We start from the raw sequence: 18,776 nt of genomic DNA, 5'->3' as shown, positions 1-18,776 counted from the left end.
TGTAGAAATGTGTTGTTTTTTTGGGGGAAAATGGTTGAAAATCATTGTGATTTTGTATTTAGTTATCTGATTTTGGGTAGGTAATTATTTGATTTTGAGTTAGTATAGTTAGATTTCTGATTTATTTGGTTAATTATCTATTTTGTGGAAATGGTTGTTATACGCTTGTATTTGAAGCTTACATAATTGATTTTTGACTAGTTATGTTGTTGTACTTGTTTTGGGTGTTTTTGTCCCTCGAGAGAGTTACAACCCGAAGACTGATCTGGCGTGAGCTGTACCTGCAAAACAAACGGAGACACCGGTTGGGTGGTGCTCCGCCTCCGACGAACAAGTTAGTAACTTGAAGGGAGAGAAAAAGGTGCGGAAATTTAGGTGGGTCTCTGCTCGGATTCCAAGCTCAGATGTCTCTATCACAAGGACAGTTTGTAATAAATGGTAAAAACGTGCCCTCCAAAAGAGGGGAATCTCCCTATTTATAGGGTCCTCGGGATTTGTGCCCCTTATTAGTTCACTGAATCCCTAATCATTGGTGGGTTGCGCCGCATTGCGGCTTTCTCGAGATTTGGGCTTGAAGGTCGCCTTTCCTCCCAGTTTTCTGGAGTGACACGTGTCAAGCAGGGATAGGTCCACCTTGGGCCATCCTGGGGCTGACACGTGTCATCCTCTGATTGGACCACGTGGCGGGGTAAAATTACCCTAAACAGTACTGGTTTGGTATATCATGTTGTTGTAGAAATGTGTAGTTTTTTTAAGGAAAATGTTTAAAAATCATTGTGATTTTGTATTTAGTTATCTGATTTTGGGTAGGTAATTATTTGATTTTGAGTTAGTTTAGTTAGATTTCTAATTTATTTGATTAATTATCTGTTTTTGTGGAAATGGTTGTTATACGCTTGTATTTGTGGAATATGCCTGTGTTTGTGCTAATTTGCCTTGAATTACCCCAATATAGGTGTAAATGTCAGGAGCAATTGAGGGTTGTTTGTTGGGGGAAAAAGGAGAGGATGAGGAAAATGACTTGATGTTTATTGGTGATGATGAAGTGGGTGACGATGAAGCTAAAATGGTTGTGGTTTATGTGGATGATTATGTAGAGGAGGAGGGGAGTGGGGAAAGGGGAGGATATTGCATTCCAGATGAGAAGGAGTGCAAGTCTATGGTGAACCTGGACTGTGTAACCGTGGAGGCTCCTCAGGTTGGTATGATTTTTGATACCTGGCAAGAAGCAGATTTGTATTACAATGTGTATGGCAAGCAGCAAGGGTTTGGGGTTGTGCTTGCACAAAGTGCCTATAAGGTTGTGGGGGAGTTAAGGTTTAGCGTGCAACAACATGGAAATGCGAGTGTTATGGTAAAACAGATACTAGGAGGAAAGTTGGTGGGAAAAGATTGGCAAGGGAGTTAGAAGGGGAACCCGTAGCAATGAAGAAGACTAAAAAATGTGGGTTTCTTGGAGTTGAAGAAGGTGGAGTTGGAGCATAAGAATCATAATCCAACCCCTTCCAAAGCATTGCTAGTTCCAAAGCATAGAATGGCAGAATTGGAGAGATGCCTCATGTTAGGAAAAGGCTAAAATTTGCTGATGCCTCATGTTAGGAAAAGGCTAAAATCATTGTGATTTTGTATTTAGTTATCTGATTTTGGGTAGGTAATTATTTGATTTTGAGTTAGTTTAGTTAGATTTCTTATTTATTTGGTTAATTATCTGTTTTTGTGGAAATGGTTGTTATACGCTTGTATTTGTGGAATATGCCTGTGTTTGTGCTAATTTGCCTTGAATTACCCCAATATAGGTGTAAATGTCAGGAGCAATTGAGGGTTGTTTGTTGGGGGAAAAAGGAGAGGATGAGGAAAATGACTTGATGTTTATTGGTGATGATGAAGTGGGTGACGATGAAGCTAAAATGGTTGTGGTTTATGTGGATGATTATGTAGAGGAGGAGGGGAATGGGGAAAGGGGAGGATATTGCATTCCAGATGAGAAGGAGTGCAAGTCTATGGTGAACCTGGACTGTGTAACCGTGGAGGCTCCTCAGGTTGGTATGATTTTTGATACCTGACAAGAAGCAGATTTGTATTACAATGTGTATGGCAAGCAGCAAGGGTTTGGGGTTGTGCTTGCACAAAGTGCCTATAAGGTTGTGGGGGAGTTAAGGTTTAGCGTGCAACAACATGGAAATGCGAGTGTTATGGTAAAACAGATACTAGGAGGAAAGTTGGTGGGAAAAGATTGGCAAGGGAGTTAGAAGGGGAACCCGTAGCAATGAAGAAGACTAAAAAATGTGGGTTTCTTGGAGTTGAAGAAGGTGGAGTTGGAGCATAAGAATCATAATCCAACCCCTTCCAAAGCATTGCTAGTTCCAAAGCATAGAATGGCAGAATTGGAGAGATGCCTCATGTTAGGAAAAGGCTAAAATTTGTTGATGATGTTGGGATAAGCACTTCAACTATGCATAACCTCATGGCTACTGAGAGGAATGGCCTACAGAATATGCGTTTCATTAAGAAGGACTTGCATAATTTAAGGGCGAGGGAGAAGAAGCTGAAATTTAAAGATGGTGATGCAAATGCGATGATGAAGTACTTTCAAATGATGCAGACTAACAACAAGAATTTCTTTCACATGCAGTGGTTGGATAAGAATGGTATGCTTCAAGATGTTTTGTGGATCGATGCTCGTAGTCGAGCTGCTTATGAAGATTTTAGGGATGTTGTTTGTTTTGATACGACATTCCTATTGAATAAATATGATTTGCCCTTTGCAAATTTTGTTGGTGTTAATCATCACGGTCAGACTACCTTGCTTCACTACTACAAAAAAGGGGGTAGAGAACTGTCGAAATAGGGCTTATAGAACGTCTTAGAAGCGTTCTTCTGCTAAGCGATGTGTAAAGTTTATAAAACGGGTAGAAAAGGCGTTCTTTATGCAAAAGAAAGAGAACGATTTTGTGAGTCAGCCGTTTTATTTTATTCTTCAAAACTCGTGTAGAATACAAAATCAAAGAGAACGGTTCCCATAGATAACATATCTCTTTGTCTAATTGTTTTTTTAAATAATATAATAATTTCCATGAATTGCGGAGGTTTGATATCTACAAATCTACATCATCAATCAATAACTCAAATCAAATTTAAACTGTAAAAGTCAAAATCCAATACCAAAATAAATTTTATTCACCTCTGTATTCAATTAATTACAACACTAAGTACATTTTTTTTTTTGACAAAAACACCAAGTACATTTTGATACAAATCAAATGCGAAAAAAATAATACTTGAAACAAAAATGCAGGATTCCATGAAGATCTTTAAGAATGTTTTCTCCTCTATATCTACTTCATCTGTTGAAGCAAACAAGCAAAAAAAAATTATAAGTATTAGATGTATAGATAATTAAAATAAAACATATTTAACAACTAAAATATATTCATTTTTAGTCATGTTACTAGAAATTAACCAAACATCCAAATAATAACCCTTTGTTTTTAATGTCAGAGCCAACAAAAAAAACAAATAGGAAGTATAAGGCATGCATTTTCATCAACACAAAACTGTAGATCTTAATCATAATCTCAAAAATAAAATAAAAATAAAATAAAATCAAGATCAAAGAAACATCTTCCTAAAACAAAACAACTTAACAAAAAAATGTAGATCTATAGCATCATTTCGACATTAATCCATAAACAAAAAAATACTTTAATTTAAAGCATAGAAACTCACATTAATCAAATGAACAACTAATGAAAATGAAAAAAAAAATTAAAAGATGTGAGAAAACAAGAACAAACAGTATATGATAATTAACAATGAAGTAATACTTCTGTCTCTTATTCTATTCTTATTAATGGTTTTCCTGCCCCTCCCTTTGAAGCTAAGAAAGGATTAAGACAAGGTGACCCTATGTCTCCCTTTCTTTTTGCTATCGGTATGGAATACCTCTCCAGATGCCTTGATGAGCTTAGGTTAACTCCTGATTTTAACTTTCATCCTAGATGTGAAAAGTTAAACCTAACTCACATGATGTTTGCTGATGATCTATTGATGTTTTCTAGGGCTGATAGTGTTTCTGTTAAGCTTCTTTTCCAAGCCTTCTTGAAATTCTCGGGTGCCTCTGGGCTTTCTGCTATTGATAAAAGTGAAGTCTATTTTGGGGGAGTTTCTGTTGATGTTCAGAAAGAGATGAGGGAGCTTCTTGGTGTTTCTCAAGGTACCATCCCTTTTAGGTATCTTGGGGTCCCTCTCTCTTCCAAGAAGCTTACTATTGCTCAATGTAGGCTTTGGTGGAGAAGGTCACTGCTAGAATCCAAGGGTAGATGGCTAAACACTTGCCTTATGCTGGGAGGCTTCAATTGGTGAAGAGTGTGTTGTTTGGTATTCAGACTTATTGGGCCCAAATTTTTTATCTTGCCGAAGAAAATTCTGAAAGAGATCGAGGCTAGGTTCAGATGTTTTCTTTGGACTGGATCCTCTGCCCCTGCTAAGAAATCTTTGGTTGCTTCGAATAATGTCTGTCTACCTAAAGTTTGTGGTGGCTGGAACTTGCTTTCTCTTCCTGAGTGGAATAAAGCAGCTGTCACCAAGTTACTCTGGGATATTGCTCACAAGGCTGATAATCTTTGGGTTAAGTGGGTCCATATCTACTACTTCAAGCATAAAGATTGTTGGACCACCCCTACCCCTGCTAAATGCTCTTGGTTCTTGGAGAAGATTCTGAGTTGTAGAGATGGTGTGAATGATCAAGGGGGATGGGATGGTTTCATACAGGGCAAAAAAGTTGAAAATCAAGAAGCTTTATGCTGCTATTAGGCCTCAAGTGCCTAAAGTTCCTTGGAAGAGAGTTATTTGTCATAACTTAGGAACTCCTAAAAGTGTTTTTATCTTGTGGCTAGCTTTGTGGAATAGGCTTGTCACTAAGGATAGGTTGCTTCAGTGGCACATTTCTTGTGATCCAAGGTGTTTCTTGTGCTTGAATAGCAATGAAAGTGTTCAACACTTATTTTTTTGATTGTGAATACTGTAGACAGGTTTGGAGTAAGGTGTTGGGTATCTTACATGTTTCCAAGCCTGTTTAGCAGTTTAGTGATGAGGTTGATTGGCTGAAGAAAATTTGTAGAAGTTCCAGATTGAAAAACAAAGTGATCCAGGTGGCCTTCACTGAAACAGTTTATGGTATTTGGATTCAGAGGAATGCAATTCTATTTACTGGTTGTTGCAAATCTGTTGATGCTCTAGTTAGGGATATTGTCTTTCATTCAGTCTGTAGAATCCCGGCGGGAAGCAAATATTTGATCGTTTAGGAGCTTCTCCTGTTTCTTGGTCTTCTATTTCTGTTGCTGGTTCTTACTGATTTCTGGTTCCTAACTTTTGAGTTCTGGTTTTTTGGGGGTTATTGCTATAGATGTCTTGCTTTGGCTGCTCTTGTGGCTCTATTTATGATGCTGATTTCTGCTATTGCTTATGCTTTCTTGTTGTTGCTGAATTTCAGTTGTAGTTGCTGTTTCTCTTGTTGCTGCTGACTGGTTTGCTTTGTTGTCTGCTCTGGTTCTGCTCTGATCAGGAGATGTCTATGGTTGGTGCTGTGCTGCAGCTGCTGGCTGCATCTGCTGCTGTCTGCCTGCCCTGCTGTACTGTTGCAGTGGCTGTTGCTGGCTGCCCTGCTTGCTGTCTGCAGTTGTTGCTGAGGGCTATTCTGTGCAGCAACTTTTGCTTTTGGTGTTTGCTGCTGTTGTGCTCTGTTGCTCTGATTCTCTGCTGCTGCTGCTGACTTGATGTACTGCTGCTCCTTAGTTGTTGTTGCTGTTGCTTTTTGCTGTACCCTGCAGGCTGTGTTGCTGCTGTGATGTTTAGCTGCAGGTGGTGCTGCTAGTGTTGGAGTTGCTGCACTGTGTTGTAGCTGTTTTTAATGCTGCAATAGTCTCTGTTGCTGTTCTTCTATGCTGCTGTCTGTGTTGCAATGCTTTGTTTTCTAGTTTTTTTGTCATTGTCCTTGGGCTGATTCTTTTCCCTCTTTTGTCTAGTCTTGTTGCTTTGCAACTGAGTCTAGGAGGAGGTTTGCCTTTTAAAGTTTATAGGGGTGGTGTGTTTTGTTGTTGCTTTATGCTTGTCTCTGTGTTCTCGGGCCTTATTTCTAGAACCCTTCCTAGAAGGTGGCTGGAAGCTTGTGCTCCGGGTGTTCTTGTCTCTTTCTCCTGTACCCTTCCTAGAAGGTGGTAGGAGATAGAGCTTGAACGGTTTGGTGTTTGGTTGGTTTGTTTGTTTGGTGTGGTGTTTGTTATAACTTAGCTTTTGTAAGTTGTAACTTTTCCTTTTGGTAATAAAATTTTCTCTTATTTTCCAAAAAAAAAAACAATGAAGTAATAAACATATAAAATCACAACCTAATATGCTAAATATACATCTATAAATTGAATAAGTCAATTTGAATTTGACAATCAAATCCAAATTGGGCAGCAATGTGGAGGAGAATTGATAAAGGACAATGAAAGAGGCGTTGTGGCCGAATATTGGGCGACTTGTATTGGTTTAGTTGCTTGTGGTTTCACCATTGTTGAAGCTTTAAATTTGGGCTTTTTGGTTGAGGAAGAGATTGGTTTTCTGCCATGGAGATAATTTTGATTGTAGTTAGGGTAAAAGCCATGGAGGAACCTTAAGCCTAGGGATGGCAATGGGTCGGATCTGGACCGGGTCCAGATGGACTCGGATCCAGATCCGTTTTCAACCTTGGATCCAGATCCGCCCCGGATCCGTCGGGTCCATAAAATGAGGATCCAGATCCAGATCCGATGGATCCAACGGATCCGAGTCCGAATCCGGGTCCAAAACGGGTCTATTGCTGACTGCAAGCCCCAATCATTCGCTCACTCACTGTAACGCTTCATACATTATAAAAATTAACAAAACAAACTATTGCTGACTTGCTGAGGCTAAACAGATTCAATCACGCTAATGAATAAGCTGCTATAGTTGATAAATTAACATTGCTAAGTTGATAAACTGACATTGTGCAACCAAATTGGCAGCAAAAACATGATACTACTAATTCCCATTATCATTGCTAAGTTGATAAACTAACATTGCTAAGTTGATAAACTGACATTGCTAAGTTGATAAACTGACATTGCTAAGTTGATAAACTGACATTACTTCACAGTTACTTCACATACAAATTCCCATTATCATTGCTAAGTTCTTCTATAGTTGATAAACTGACATTGTGCAACCAAATTGGCAGCAAAAACATGCACAAATAGCCCACGAAATTGAGAATTTCATCAACTGACATACAAATAAACCCACAACTCCACAAGGCCACGAATTGATCAACATCACAAATAAACCCACTAATTTCGTCAATAACACAAATAAACCCACGAATTTCATCAACTGAAATGCAAACTTATACAAATTCATCACAAACAAATCTAAACTACTACTTTAGTTTATTGGCTCATATAAAGTAAACAAGTAAACAACAAAGAAACTAAAAAGAGGAGGGAATACGGGACTTACAGCAATGAAGGGAGATTGCCGCCGAACTAACAGGAGTTACAGAACTGATCGGAGATTGCCGCCGATCTGATGGAGTCGTGGTTCATGGAGAGTAGGTTGAGTGGTGGCTGGTGGAGATTGCCAGATTGGAGAAGGAATCTAGAGAGAGAAAATTAGGGTTTTTTTTTGTGGGTTGATTTCAATTTCTAATATGGCCCGAAATTTGTGAGTGACTTTGTGAGTCTTGTATAGCTGCGCCTGTACACTTGTATTAGGAATTTTATTTTTAAAAAAAAATAAATTTCTAAAACGGGTCTACGGATCCGGGTCCGGGTCTGGTAGTTAGACCCGGACCCAGATCCATTTTTTCCAGCTGGACCCGGATCCGACCCGGATCCGTCGGGTCCAAAATTTGAGGACCCAGATCCGTGAAAAAGGATCTGGATCCACGGATCCGGGTCGGGTCCAGATCCACTGCCATCCCTACTTAAGCCATATCTAAGGAGAGGGAGAGAGGAGGAAAGTATTGATGAAGGGAAGAAATGTATGCCTTTAACGGCTGGTTGAGAATGGAGTTATAAAAAAAAGGGTAAACCCGTGAGAAATTAGGTTTTTCCATTTTAATTTTAATTTTATTTTTTAAAATGTTTCAATCAAGTAGAACGGTTAGTGTACGGGATAATACCGACAGCATTGTTAATTGGCCGAAAGTAAAATCTTTCACATTACTATTTAGTAGAACCCAAACATCCTTAACGACCCTCTTTTCGGCCATGTGGAGAGCTGCTTCCGCCACGTAGGCACCTGGTACGTAAGGTCGGTTTGCCACCTAACGTCATAAGGTGGCACCAGCTTGGTTCTTCTCCTATATATACCCAGGCACATTCTCATAACAAGTGTAGGCGTCGCTCGAAGTGCGCCTACGTTAAAAGCATGTGTGAATATGCTTGGCACTCATAGGAAGTGGGAATTGACATAATACGATTAGGGACAAGGAAAGTAGGGAGCCGCCAACAAGTTTTTAAGGAACTTGTAAACCGTTCACGGATCATAAAAAGGCAACCACGAATAAGGGACAACAAAGGCAACAACGATTGACCCGTGAAGGTTACACCCCATCATAATCCATGAGATTACTAACTCCATATGGTTCGGAACCACAAAAGGAGGATCGGGGATGATGGTACGAAGTGAGTCGTGGAGTCACATTCGCCCGTATTGGCCTCTACTCGATTCTTATAGTGAAAAACATTCCTGTGATCTCAAAGGCATACAAACAATAATTCAATTCGCTCCAAACTATTATTTAACTAAATTGGTTTAATATTAATGCACACATAATTCTAAAATATTGGTGATCACTTCAATTAATAATAAGATTAAAAAGGATCCTAAACCGGTTGTCCAAATTATCTTATTAGGCGTGATTTTCAATTACATATTCCCTTTAAACATGCAATATGGTTATCATAAAAAATAAAACAACATTAATATTAAAACCAATTTAATCACAATTCCAACAACATATAATCGTTAGAAAAATAATAAAAATAAAAGGAGCATGACTCTTACTTTGATTCTGTTTGTTTGCAACTACAAAATAATAAACGCCTTGGCTTAAGGATGGAACCACGAGTAAAGTATGGGCTCCTTTGAGTACTTGAAGAAGGAGTTTTGAAGTAGTAAAGGGGTAGGCTAGTGTTTAGACTAAAGCATAGAAGAGAGAAAATTAAATCAGAGAATTACTCGGTACCCTTTTCATCAGAAATGAGGGGGGATTCATAGGGAAAATGTGCTGATGGAGCACACGAAACCCTAAAATGATAAAAACCCTAAAAAAGTATCCCGTGACACGGTCAAACTGTACCGTGACACGGGAAGCTCCACCGTCAGACGGTACACTTTCCCGTGACACGGTACATTTTTGGTGTGATGCGGGAAATTTTCAGAAAACGGGATAAAAAACGCGTTAAGGGTTTACGCGGAAAAGACACGGAATGTCCCGTGTCACGGCAGACCTCCCGTGTCACGGGAAATCCCACTGTCAGACGGGAAGGATTCCCGTGACACGGTAGGTACCTGCCGTGGCGCGGGAAATTCCATCCTGTTTTTCCGTCTAAATACATTTTTAAACCTAATTTCCTTCGGCATTTTAAGTGCCGATTGATAATTTCGGGCCTTTTCTGACTTTTTATTATTCGGGCTAAAATAAGAAAATAATTAAATAAAAATAAATAAAGGGTTTGGGCCAAAAATAAATAATAAAACAATAAAATAAAAAAGGCTTGGGCTAAAAATTAATTAATAAGTTTGGGTTGAAATTAAAACTATGATTTTACCAAACATCAAAACTAATCCATGGACTGTTAAAAAATATGAATTTAATAAAATATGATTTTTAAGCACTCTCGGGATTAAATACTAAACCTGACCAATAGTGGCGGTAAAAGGTTGTTCATCATCGGGTTTGGTTTTGGGGAGACATTTTTAGGTGTCTACAGAAGCCCCCACTTTGACTGTGTTTGTAGAAACGTCAGTTTCGAAAACGATAGTCAAAGTAGCCGATAGGGACGGAGAATGATTTAAGACGTTCTGTGATCCTAAATCATTCTGTATACGCCGATACCTGCAGAATAATGTTAGTTCTACAGATAAAAGAGTAAAGGGATAGAATGCTTATCTAACACCAGTGTATTGGTGGCAAATGAGCTTGGTAGCTTCCTATGCTTGAAGGAATCCACCGGATGACGTCTGTTGAAACGCTTTCCATGCCTGAGGAAAGCCGACTGAGGAGTTTGGTAGTTTTCTAAGCCTGAAGAAACCTACCGGATAATACTTTCCATGCTTGAGGAAAGTCGACGTATGAATTTGGTGTCATTCTATGCTTGAAGAAATCCACCGATGATGCTTTCCATGCTTGAGGAAAGCCGACTTGGCGGTTTTCTATACTTGAAGAAAAATCCACCGATAACGCTTTCCAAGCTTGAGGAAAGCCGACTTGGCGGTTTTCTATACTTGAAGAAAAATCCACCGATAACGCTTTCCAAGCCTGAGGAAAGCCGACTGATGAATATGGTGTCATTCTATGCTTGAAGAATTCCACCGATAATGCCTTCCATGCTTGAGGAAAGTCGATTTGGCGGTTTTCTATACTTGAAGAAAAAACCACCGGATAATACTTTCATGCTTGAGGAAAGTCGAAAGATGATGAGATTGCAAGTCTCTATGTATCGAGAACCTTGAGTTTTGAAATGATGGTGGTCCGCTTGTCCCCGGACGTGGGCTGTAGATGGTCCGCTTGTCCCCGGACGTGGGCTGTAGATGGTCCACTTGTCCCCAGACGTGGGCTGTGGATAAGACCTACAAAAATAAATTTGCCAATGGACTCGTATATACTGTGATTGACTTGACCACTAACTTGACCAAGTTTGACTTGATGTGACATGACATGTGTATGACTTGTGAGTGTGTGTGTGTGTGTGTGTATATGTGTGTGGCAGACACAAGCAAACAAAGATGCAAAAGCAAAAATTTTCCGTCAATTTTTGTCATGAGTGGAGGGTACCGATTTTCTCCCGAAAAAGAAAGATGTGAAAACTGAACTTTTATTTTCGAACTTCCTTCCAAAAGAAAAGACGCGAAAAAAGGAAAGAAGTTTTGAGCTTCCTCCTTGAGCAAGACGAAATGAATCGTATGGATTTAATTGCTTGTCCTGAAAATAATGTATGCATGATGCATGTTCTTAGGCCAGGAGGCTAAGGACAATTACATCATGTGACACGATAGATGAATGAACTAAGTCATGGAGCTAAGCATCATATATGGTGTAAAGAAGCGATTTTGAACGTCACTTAGGTCTAGAAGCTAAGCACGTATAGTGATTATTGCATAATGAACGTTGCTTAGGTTAAGGAGCTAAGCACGATATGCTTTGTATGATTAAAAATCATTGATATATAAATGTTTCTTAGCACATTATGCGAAACAATGAACATTGCTCAGGTCAGGAAGCTAAGCAAGTATACAATGTTTCTTCTACTGAATGTTGTCTTTAAATATGATGAAACATGCAAAGTGTTGAAACAAGATTTCATGATAAAGGGCTCTTAAAGGGAAGGATGATTGATATGGATATGGATGTGTGAGTGAAGTGTGTGAATGTGATACTAAGGCTGGCTGCAAGGGTTATAGCGATGGAAAGAGATGTGAGAAGAGTTAAAGATGATGACTCTTCAGGCTGGGTAAGCTAATGTGATTTGGGTTCAAGCCCCCAAATCTAGCTCTAAATGGGTAGGGATAAGCATTGGATATTCGTTGACTCGATCATGCATGGATGTGAATATGAATGTGGCCGCACCTCGATGTGAGGTTGCCTACGTATCCGTTAGGAATCAGGCCGAACGTAGCTCTAACCGAACTTTGCACAAGTGTATGTACACCTCAAAGAGGTCTTTCAAGGGTTGTAATGTGGTTAAGTTGATGGTTTAAGGAAGAAAGAGGTAAAAGGCTCAAGACCCGAGAGAAGCCCCCAAGATGTGTAATTGTGAATTTGAAAATTTTGAATTTTGCAAGTTTATTTTCAACACATTTTTTTTTTTTGTTTTGAACTTTTTTTTTTCATTCTTTTGAATCAATGTAGGCAATCTCAGATCATGCGGTCCATCACTACTTAGCATTCATGTTTCTTAGGCACGGTACCGAGCACTCGATGAGAGACGCAATTTGAGACGTGTTCATATCAAAGACATTGGAACACTTGCCTTTAGACATTGTTTTATTGTTGCTTTGCTGCTTTCTTTTTTTTTGTTTTTACTTGCTTTTTGAATGTTATACAATTACACATCTTCCAATCCCAGGGTTAAGTGAATGTGGGTTGAAGAAATGAAGGCCAAACGTTAGACGAGGCTCAAAATGGTTGATGAAGAAATGGAATGTGATTGAACGGTTAACAGGGAATGACATGGTTGCAAAGGTGCCTCAAGTCATTGGTGTACCTTGGGTTTAGTTCGGTAATTGATTTTTTTTTTACTTTATTTTTTTTTTTATTTTTTTTATTTTTTTTTGTTGAGAATGAATGAATGAATGGAAAATTCTATGATCGAGATGTAAAGGAAAATTGCTCATTTTATTAATGGAAAAGGTGAACAAAACACATGAAACATATAAAAAAAAATTCAAAGTGGAAAACCTATGCTAGACATGAATGGGGGAGTTGAGATGAATGATAAAGAAAGAAATCATGAAATCTTGCACGAAGGATCTACTGTGCGCCTTGTGTTCATTACTTCTTGCCGCCTGGAGGGACAGGAAGTTTGTTTGCATCCACCAAGTCTTGAATGACGTCCTTCAAATTCCAACATTGCTCCGTGGTGTGGCCCCTTCCTTGATGGTACTTGCAATAGGCATCAGGATTCCATTTGGCGCTCCTTTCTTCAGGTTTTGGCACCCCCCATATGGCACCGGTTCAGCCTAAACCGGTGCCCAAAACCGGTCTAGAATTGGGCGGGTTTTTACCAAAAGAGAAAAGGCACCGGTTCAGCCTGAACCGGTGCCAAAAATAAAAAAGGCATCGGTTTGAACCGGTGCCAAATTCAAAACAAAAAAAAACCGCGTCTTTTCCTCTTTTCTTCCTCTCTTTCTCTTTCCTTCCCTTCATTCGTTCATCCCTTCTTTCGTTCTCACTTAGAATAGTCGTGCCTCCACCTTTTCCCTCCACCACAGCCGCCACCTTCACCGGCGCTTTCAAGTGCCTAAACCACCGCCGTGAATCTCCCTGCCCTGCCCTCCACTGCCTTTCTCTGTGCAAAACAAACAACAACAGCTGCAGCGCGCACCGCCTTCACCTCCACCACCGCGCACCGCCTCCACCTCCACCAGCGTGCACCGCCTCCACCTCCACCAGCGCGCACCGCCTCCACCTCCACCAGCACGCACCGCCTCCTCCACCAGCGAGGGTCTTTTCATTCTCTCATCCCCTCAGCTTCTTCCACCTCCAACTAATTTAGGGTAAGTTCATCTTTTCAAGTTAATGGGTTCATCTTATTTTAGATTAAAATTGTGCTTAGATTGTATATGAAATGCAAAGAAAATTAATGGGTTCATTATTTTAGATTAAAATTGTGCTACATTGTTGGGATTAAAATTGTATGTTTGTGCTACATTGCTGGCTGTGAAATTTGTTTATGATGCCTTGTTTTGGGGAGTTTGGTTTTTGATAATTGAATCAGTTTAAGGATTTATTACTGAATTTTGTTGCTTGGATTCGATTTCAGCTGAATTCTGGCAAAGTTCTTGCTGTTGGACCTGGCCTTCGTGACAAGACGGGGAATCATATTCCTGTTGCTGTCAAAGAAGGGGATACCGTGAATACGGAGGAACTACAGTGAAGCTTGGTGAAAAAGAGTGAGTTTATTTTTCTCCATGCACTTTTCTTTTTGTTCCAAATGGTGATTTCTTAGTCAAATTATTGTGATTGAATGCTTTGACTCTTGATCCTCGATTGAATATATTAGTAATTTTGCATTACCTTGTTCCTTAGTCGAGTTTTTGTATGTTTTAATGTGTATATTAGTGACCTTGCTTCTACTTAGTTGTGAATAAATTAGAAAATTGTGAATAAATTAGAGAATTGTGAATAATTTAGAGAATTGTGATTAAATTAGAGAATTGTGCATAAATTAGAGAAATAATGATATTGCCACTTAATTAGTTGTGAATAAATTAGAGAATTGTGAATACATTAGAGATTTGTGAATATATTAGATAATTAGTGACGTTGCTAATTTTTGATTTTTTAATATATAGATTCATATGTGAATTGAAGCAAGAGTTTAATTAGCTTGAGGACTACATATTGAGCTCAAGTGGGTATTTGCTATATTGGTATGACTACTAAACTTTACTTACCTATATTTCTTTCTATTCATCCATTTAATAAAAGTTTATTCATGAAATTGCAACTTGTGTATTGTTTAATTGCAAATAAATACAACAATATATAGAATACTTGAATTGCATCATCATATGCCTAGATACCCGTTCAAGGCTTTCTCATTAGGAGAAAGTCTTGAATAGTCCCCGGTTGGGACTGTTCTTGAATGTGTACTCTCACTTAGGTGGTGAATGTATGTTTTCTTTTCGATTTTAAGGAACATCTTGGCTTACCATTTCCTCACTATGTTCTCTGGGTACATATGTGGGTAATTAATTATCTACATCGTGTACTTGGAGAACTAGGGGGAAATGCTGCCGGATTTTCCTTAAAATTGGAAGTTGACATACATTCACTAGTGAGAGTATACATTCAAGGATGGGTTAGGTTGGAGTGATAAGGACCCTTTAGAAACATGCATTTTTTCACTATATGAATGGTATATTCACGTTTTGTACTTGAATTTGATTTACATAAAATATGTAGCACTTACACATTATAATTATATGGTGCTATATATATGTTTAGAGACAATTTACTAAATGGAGAAGGATCGTGGTTGGATGTATGGTAGACGCGATACATTGGAATTTTGGAATGGGGTTCAAGAGTTTTGCGAGAGGGCTTTAACTTATCAACGCAAACTGGGAGGCAAAGGCCTTTATTGTCCTTGTGTTGATTGTAATTGTGTGAATGTGGTCGATAGTGTTGAAATCATTAGAGATCATGTATTATGTCGTGGGTTTAGGCAATTATACCATGTGTGGATTTGGCACGGAGAAAGTGGAGAGTACAGTGGGGATCTTGATCAGAATGATGTGCGTGTTAGAAGCACTGAGATTCATGTGGACGAGGAATACGAGAATGATGAGTATATTGTTGATAATGGTGAGGATGGAGCCGATGAAGATCAGGCGGATGAGGTCGAGGATGAACAAGTGGATGAGATGTTGCAAGGTGTTGAAGGTGAAGTGTTTGAATTATTATCGGAGGCTTCCAAAAAGTCTTTGTATCCCGGGTGCAAAAAATACTCCAAACTATTGGCCGTGCTAACACTTTTCAACATTAAGTCGAAGCATGGGTGGACGGACATCAGTTTTACTTCTTTGTTGACCGCATTAAGTGATATGTTGCCTGATGGGAATGAAATTCCTAAGTCTTATTATTACGCAAAGAAGCTCATGTGTCCCTTTGGTTTGGAGTATAAGAAGATACATGCATGTCCTAATGACTGTATTTTGTATCGAAATGAGTATGAAAAACTGCAGGAGTGTCCACAATGCAAGCGGTCGCGGTACAAGCGCATGAGTTGCAATCCTGGCACAGAGGGACCTCCTGCTAAGGTGTTGTGGTATCTTCCCATTATTCCAAGGTTTAAGCGTTTGTTCTCAATACCAAAAGACGCTAAAAACTTAAGGTGGCATGCAGAGGGAAGAAAGAAAAACAGAATGCTGAAGCATCCAGCTGACTCTCCACAGTGGAAGAACATTGATTTGAAGTTTGAGGAATTTGGTAATGAAGTTAGAAATTTAAGGCTTGGGTTGTGCACGGACGGGATGAATCCATTTGGCACTCTTAGTACCCAACACAGCACATGGCCGGTACTTTTAGTGATTTATAATTTGCCTCCTTGGCTGTGCATGAAACGTAAGTATGTAATTCTTTCATTGCTAATAACTGGTCCTAAGCAACCTGGAAACGACATAGATGTTTACCTTGCGCCGCTTATTGATGACTTGAGAAAGATGTGGGACGAAGGGGTTTCCGTTTGTCTCTTTATTAGCAGAAAGATTCAGAGGCTTTAAGACCAAGTTGACTAATCGGTGGATCCACAAGAAGAAGAATGTGCAAACAAAGAAGAAGAATGCCAAAGAGGATGACCGTCTCCCGTGGCAAATATGGCCGACCGTGTCAAAAGATGATTGGGAAGAGTTCGTTAGAATGAAGAGTCAAAAGAAAGCCATTGTAAGTTTGTGTAAATATGAGATAATAGCTTGACACTTTTTGTATTAATGAGACTAACATTTTTTGTTTTGTAGGAACTTCGAGAGCAAAATCAAGCGAATGCAGAAAAGAAGGAATACGTCCATCGTATGGGTCCTAAGACTTTTGCTGAAAAGAGACCTTAGTGGGCCGCTTCGAGTGTATACCCTAAAGTGCTTCTAGTGGCATCGAAGGAACCCTCTAGTTCCACGATCACTACATTGGTGAGTCTTGCCGGTGATTTCTTTTTTTCTCTCCATTCGTTTGATAAGAAAAGCGGAAAATGGTTCATCAAGGGTCCGGAAGCCAAAAAACTGGCGGATAAGCTTGTAAGTTACCTATGAATTGTTGAAATTAAGTCACTTTTGCATCTAATCACTATACAAACCATTAACTGTTTTACTGACCTCATTTTTCCTTATGCTATAGCTTGAGCACACTCAAGAGATGGTGGAGGGAAAATTTGAACCAAGTGTGGAGAATGACCCTTTCTCCATGGCTTTGGGAAGACCATACCATCCAGGACGAGTAGTAGGTTCGGGAGGGTCATTGCTTGGATGGAATAAGGTGATGGGTCCCAAATACACAAAATCGGGTAGATCTCAAGCCAGTGTTAACTCACCGGGGGAGTTGGATGCCAAGGTGGCATCAATTAAGGAACAAGTACGCAACGAGTTAGTTGGTGAATTGAATGCTTGGGCGAAGCTGATGAACTTACCGGCTTTGCCGTTCCTCACTAGTACCCGGTCGACTCATGTTCTGAACCAAAAGGACAAGGAGAAGGTGGTAGACATGGAGGAGATGAGATATGTGGTGAAGATGTGCCACCTGAGGTAAAATCAATTGGGTTATTAAAAGTTTTAAAATACCGAGTTAATTGAGATTTGAGGTGCAATGATTGATGTACTGTTGCAGGTTCCTACTCCTACACATGCGGACTCGAGGGAGCTTGAAAATCCAACACCGCATGAATTTCCAGAGTTACAGGTGATTTGTAACCCTCTACCTTAATGAACCGGTTTGTTATATCTATGCTGTTGTAAAAGTCCTATTTAACTATCTTCTTTTTATATATATACTTGTGTAGGAAGACACCCGGTGTGCACTTCTAGCCCCGGGGCATGCAAATAGTACCGCGTTGAGTTTGGTGGCGTATGGTAGTGCCCAACCGACGACGGGTGCTACGGCGGGGCCACATCATTACTCGGTTGGGATCGATTCAGTGGTTGCGGGATTTGAAGACATCCCACTACCCGTACCGATAGAGGAGATTGAGATAACAATGCTTTGGCAAGCTGTAGGTAGCTTCGGTGATTGGCCACGTGCATGGGTGAAGTTGATTAATAAGGAGGTAAATTATTTACTTACTTGCCTATTTTCTTCATTTCTCAACTTATAAACTCCTTGCATCTCAAAACAACTCATAATCACATATTTATAAGTGTTTGTCATTTAAAATTACATAAAAATCGCCAAGTTCTAATTTTTTTTTTTTTAAAATAAGCAACTTTCGCCGCACCGGGACACCTAGGCTATAGCAGCCACGACAGGTGGCTGCCAGACTGTTGCAGCCTCGGCAGAAGCCTGCCTTGGCTGCTGCAGCCTTGAGAGGCGGCTGCCATGGCTGCTGCAGCCTCGGCAGGTGCTGCCTATGCTGCTACAGCCATGGCAGCCGCCTGTCGAGACAGCAACAGCCCAGGCAGGCTGCTGCCAAGGCTGCAGCAGACTGGCAGCCACCTGCCGTGGCTGCTACAGCTTTTACACCCACCTATCGGGGCTGTTGTGGCTTCGGCACGGGCTGCCTTCGCTGTTCCGGCAGCGGGGGCGGCTCCCTCGGGTGTCCCGGTGCGGCTGCCGTTGCATATTTTAAAAAAAAAATTAAGCAATTTTCATCATTTCATCAAAATAAAGCCATTTTGAGCCGAAATGGCTACTCACTTGCCTATTTTATTCATTTCTCAACTAATAAACTTGTACATTCTCAAACCATATCATAATTACATATGTATTAGTGATTGTGAGTTGAAATTGCATAAAAGAAGCAAAGTTCTAATTTTTTTGGCGCATTTCATCAAAATAAAGCCAATTCGAGCCAAAATGGCTACTTACTTGCCTATTTTCTTCATTTCTCAACTTATAAACTCCTTTCATCTCAAAATAAGTCATAATCACATATTTATAAGTGTTTTTCATTTGAAATTACATAAAAATCGCCAAGTTTGAAGTTTTTGGGTCCAATTCATCAAAATAAAGCCAATTCGAGCCGAAATGGCTACTTACTTGCCTATTTTCTTCATTTCTCAACTTATAAACTCCTTGCATCTCAAAACAACTCATATTCACATATTTATAAGTGTTTGTCATTTTA

General features: G+C 39.7%; 2 long non-coding RNA genes across 2 annotated transcripts; one reads left to right on the top strand and one right to left on the bottom strand.

Moving 5' to 3' along the window:
- Positions 1-3,159: 3,159 nt before the first annotated feature.
- Positions 3,160-6,494, bottom strand: LOC110696330. The gene is made up of 2 exons (XR_002506268.1): positions 6,402-6,494; positions 3,160-3,344 (listed from the first exon to the last, which is right to left on the bottom strand). It is a non-coding gene; the product is annotated as an uncharacterized LOC110696330 (long non-coding RNA).
- A 10,724-nt stretch (positions 6,495-17,218) lies between these two features.
- Positions 17,219-17,634, top strand: LOC110696329. Its single transcript, XR_002506267.1, has 3 exons — positions 17,219-17,241; positions 17,324-17,395; positions 17,496-17,634. It is a non-coding gene; the product is annotated as an uncharacterized LOC110696329 (long non-coding RNA).
- The last annotated feature ends 1,142 nt before the right edge of the window (positions 17,635-18,776 follow it).

This window comes from Chenopodium quinoa, unplaced genomic scaffold (genome assembly GCF_001683475.1).
Source record: "Chenopodium quinoa cultivar QQ74 unplaced genomic scaffold, ASM168347v1, whole genome shotgun sequence".
In the NCBI taxonomy this organism is placed as follows: Eukaryota; Viridiplantae; Streptophyta; class Magnoliopsida; order Caryophyllales; family Amaranthaceae; genus Chenopodium; species Chenopodium quinoa.
Note: the sequence above shows the minus strand (reverse complement) of the source record. Positions and strands in the feature narration are given on the sequence as shown.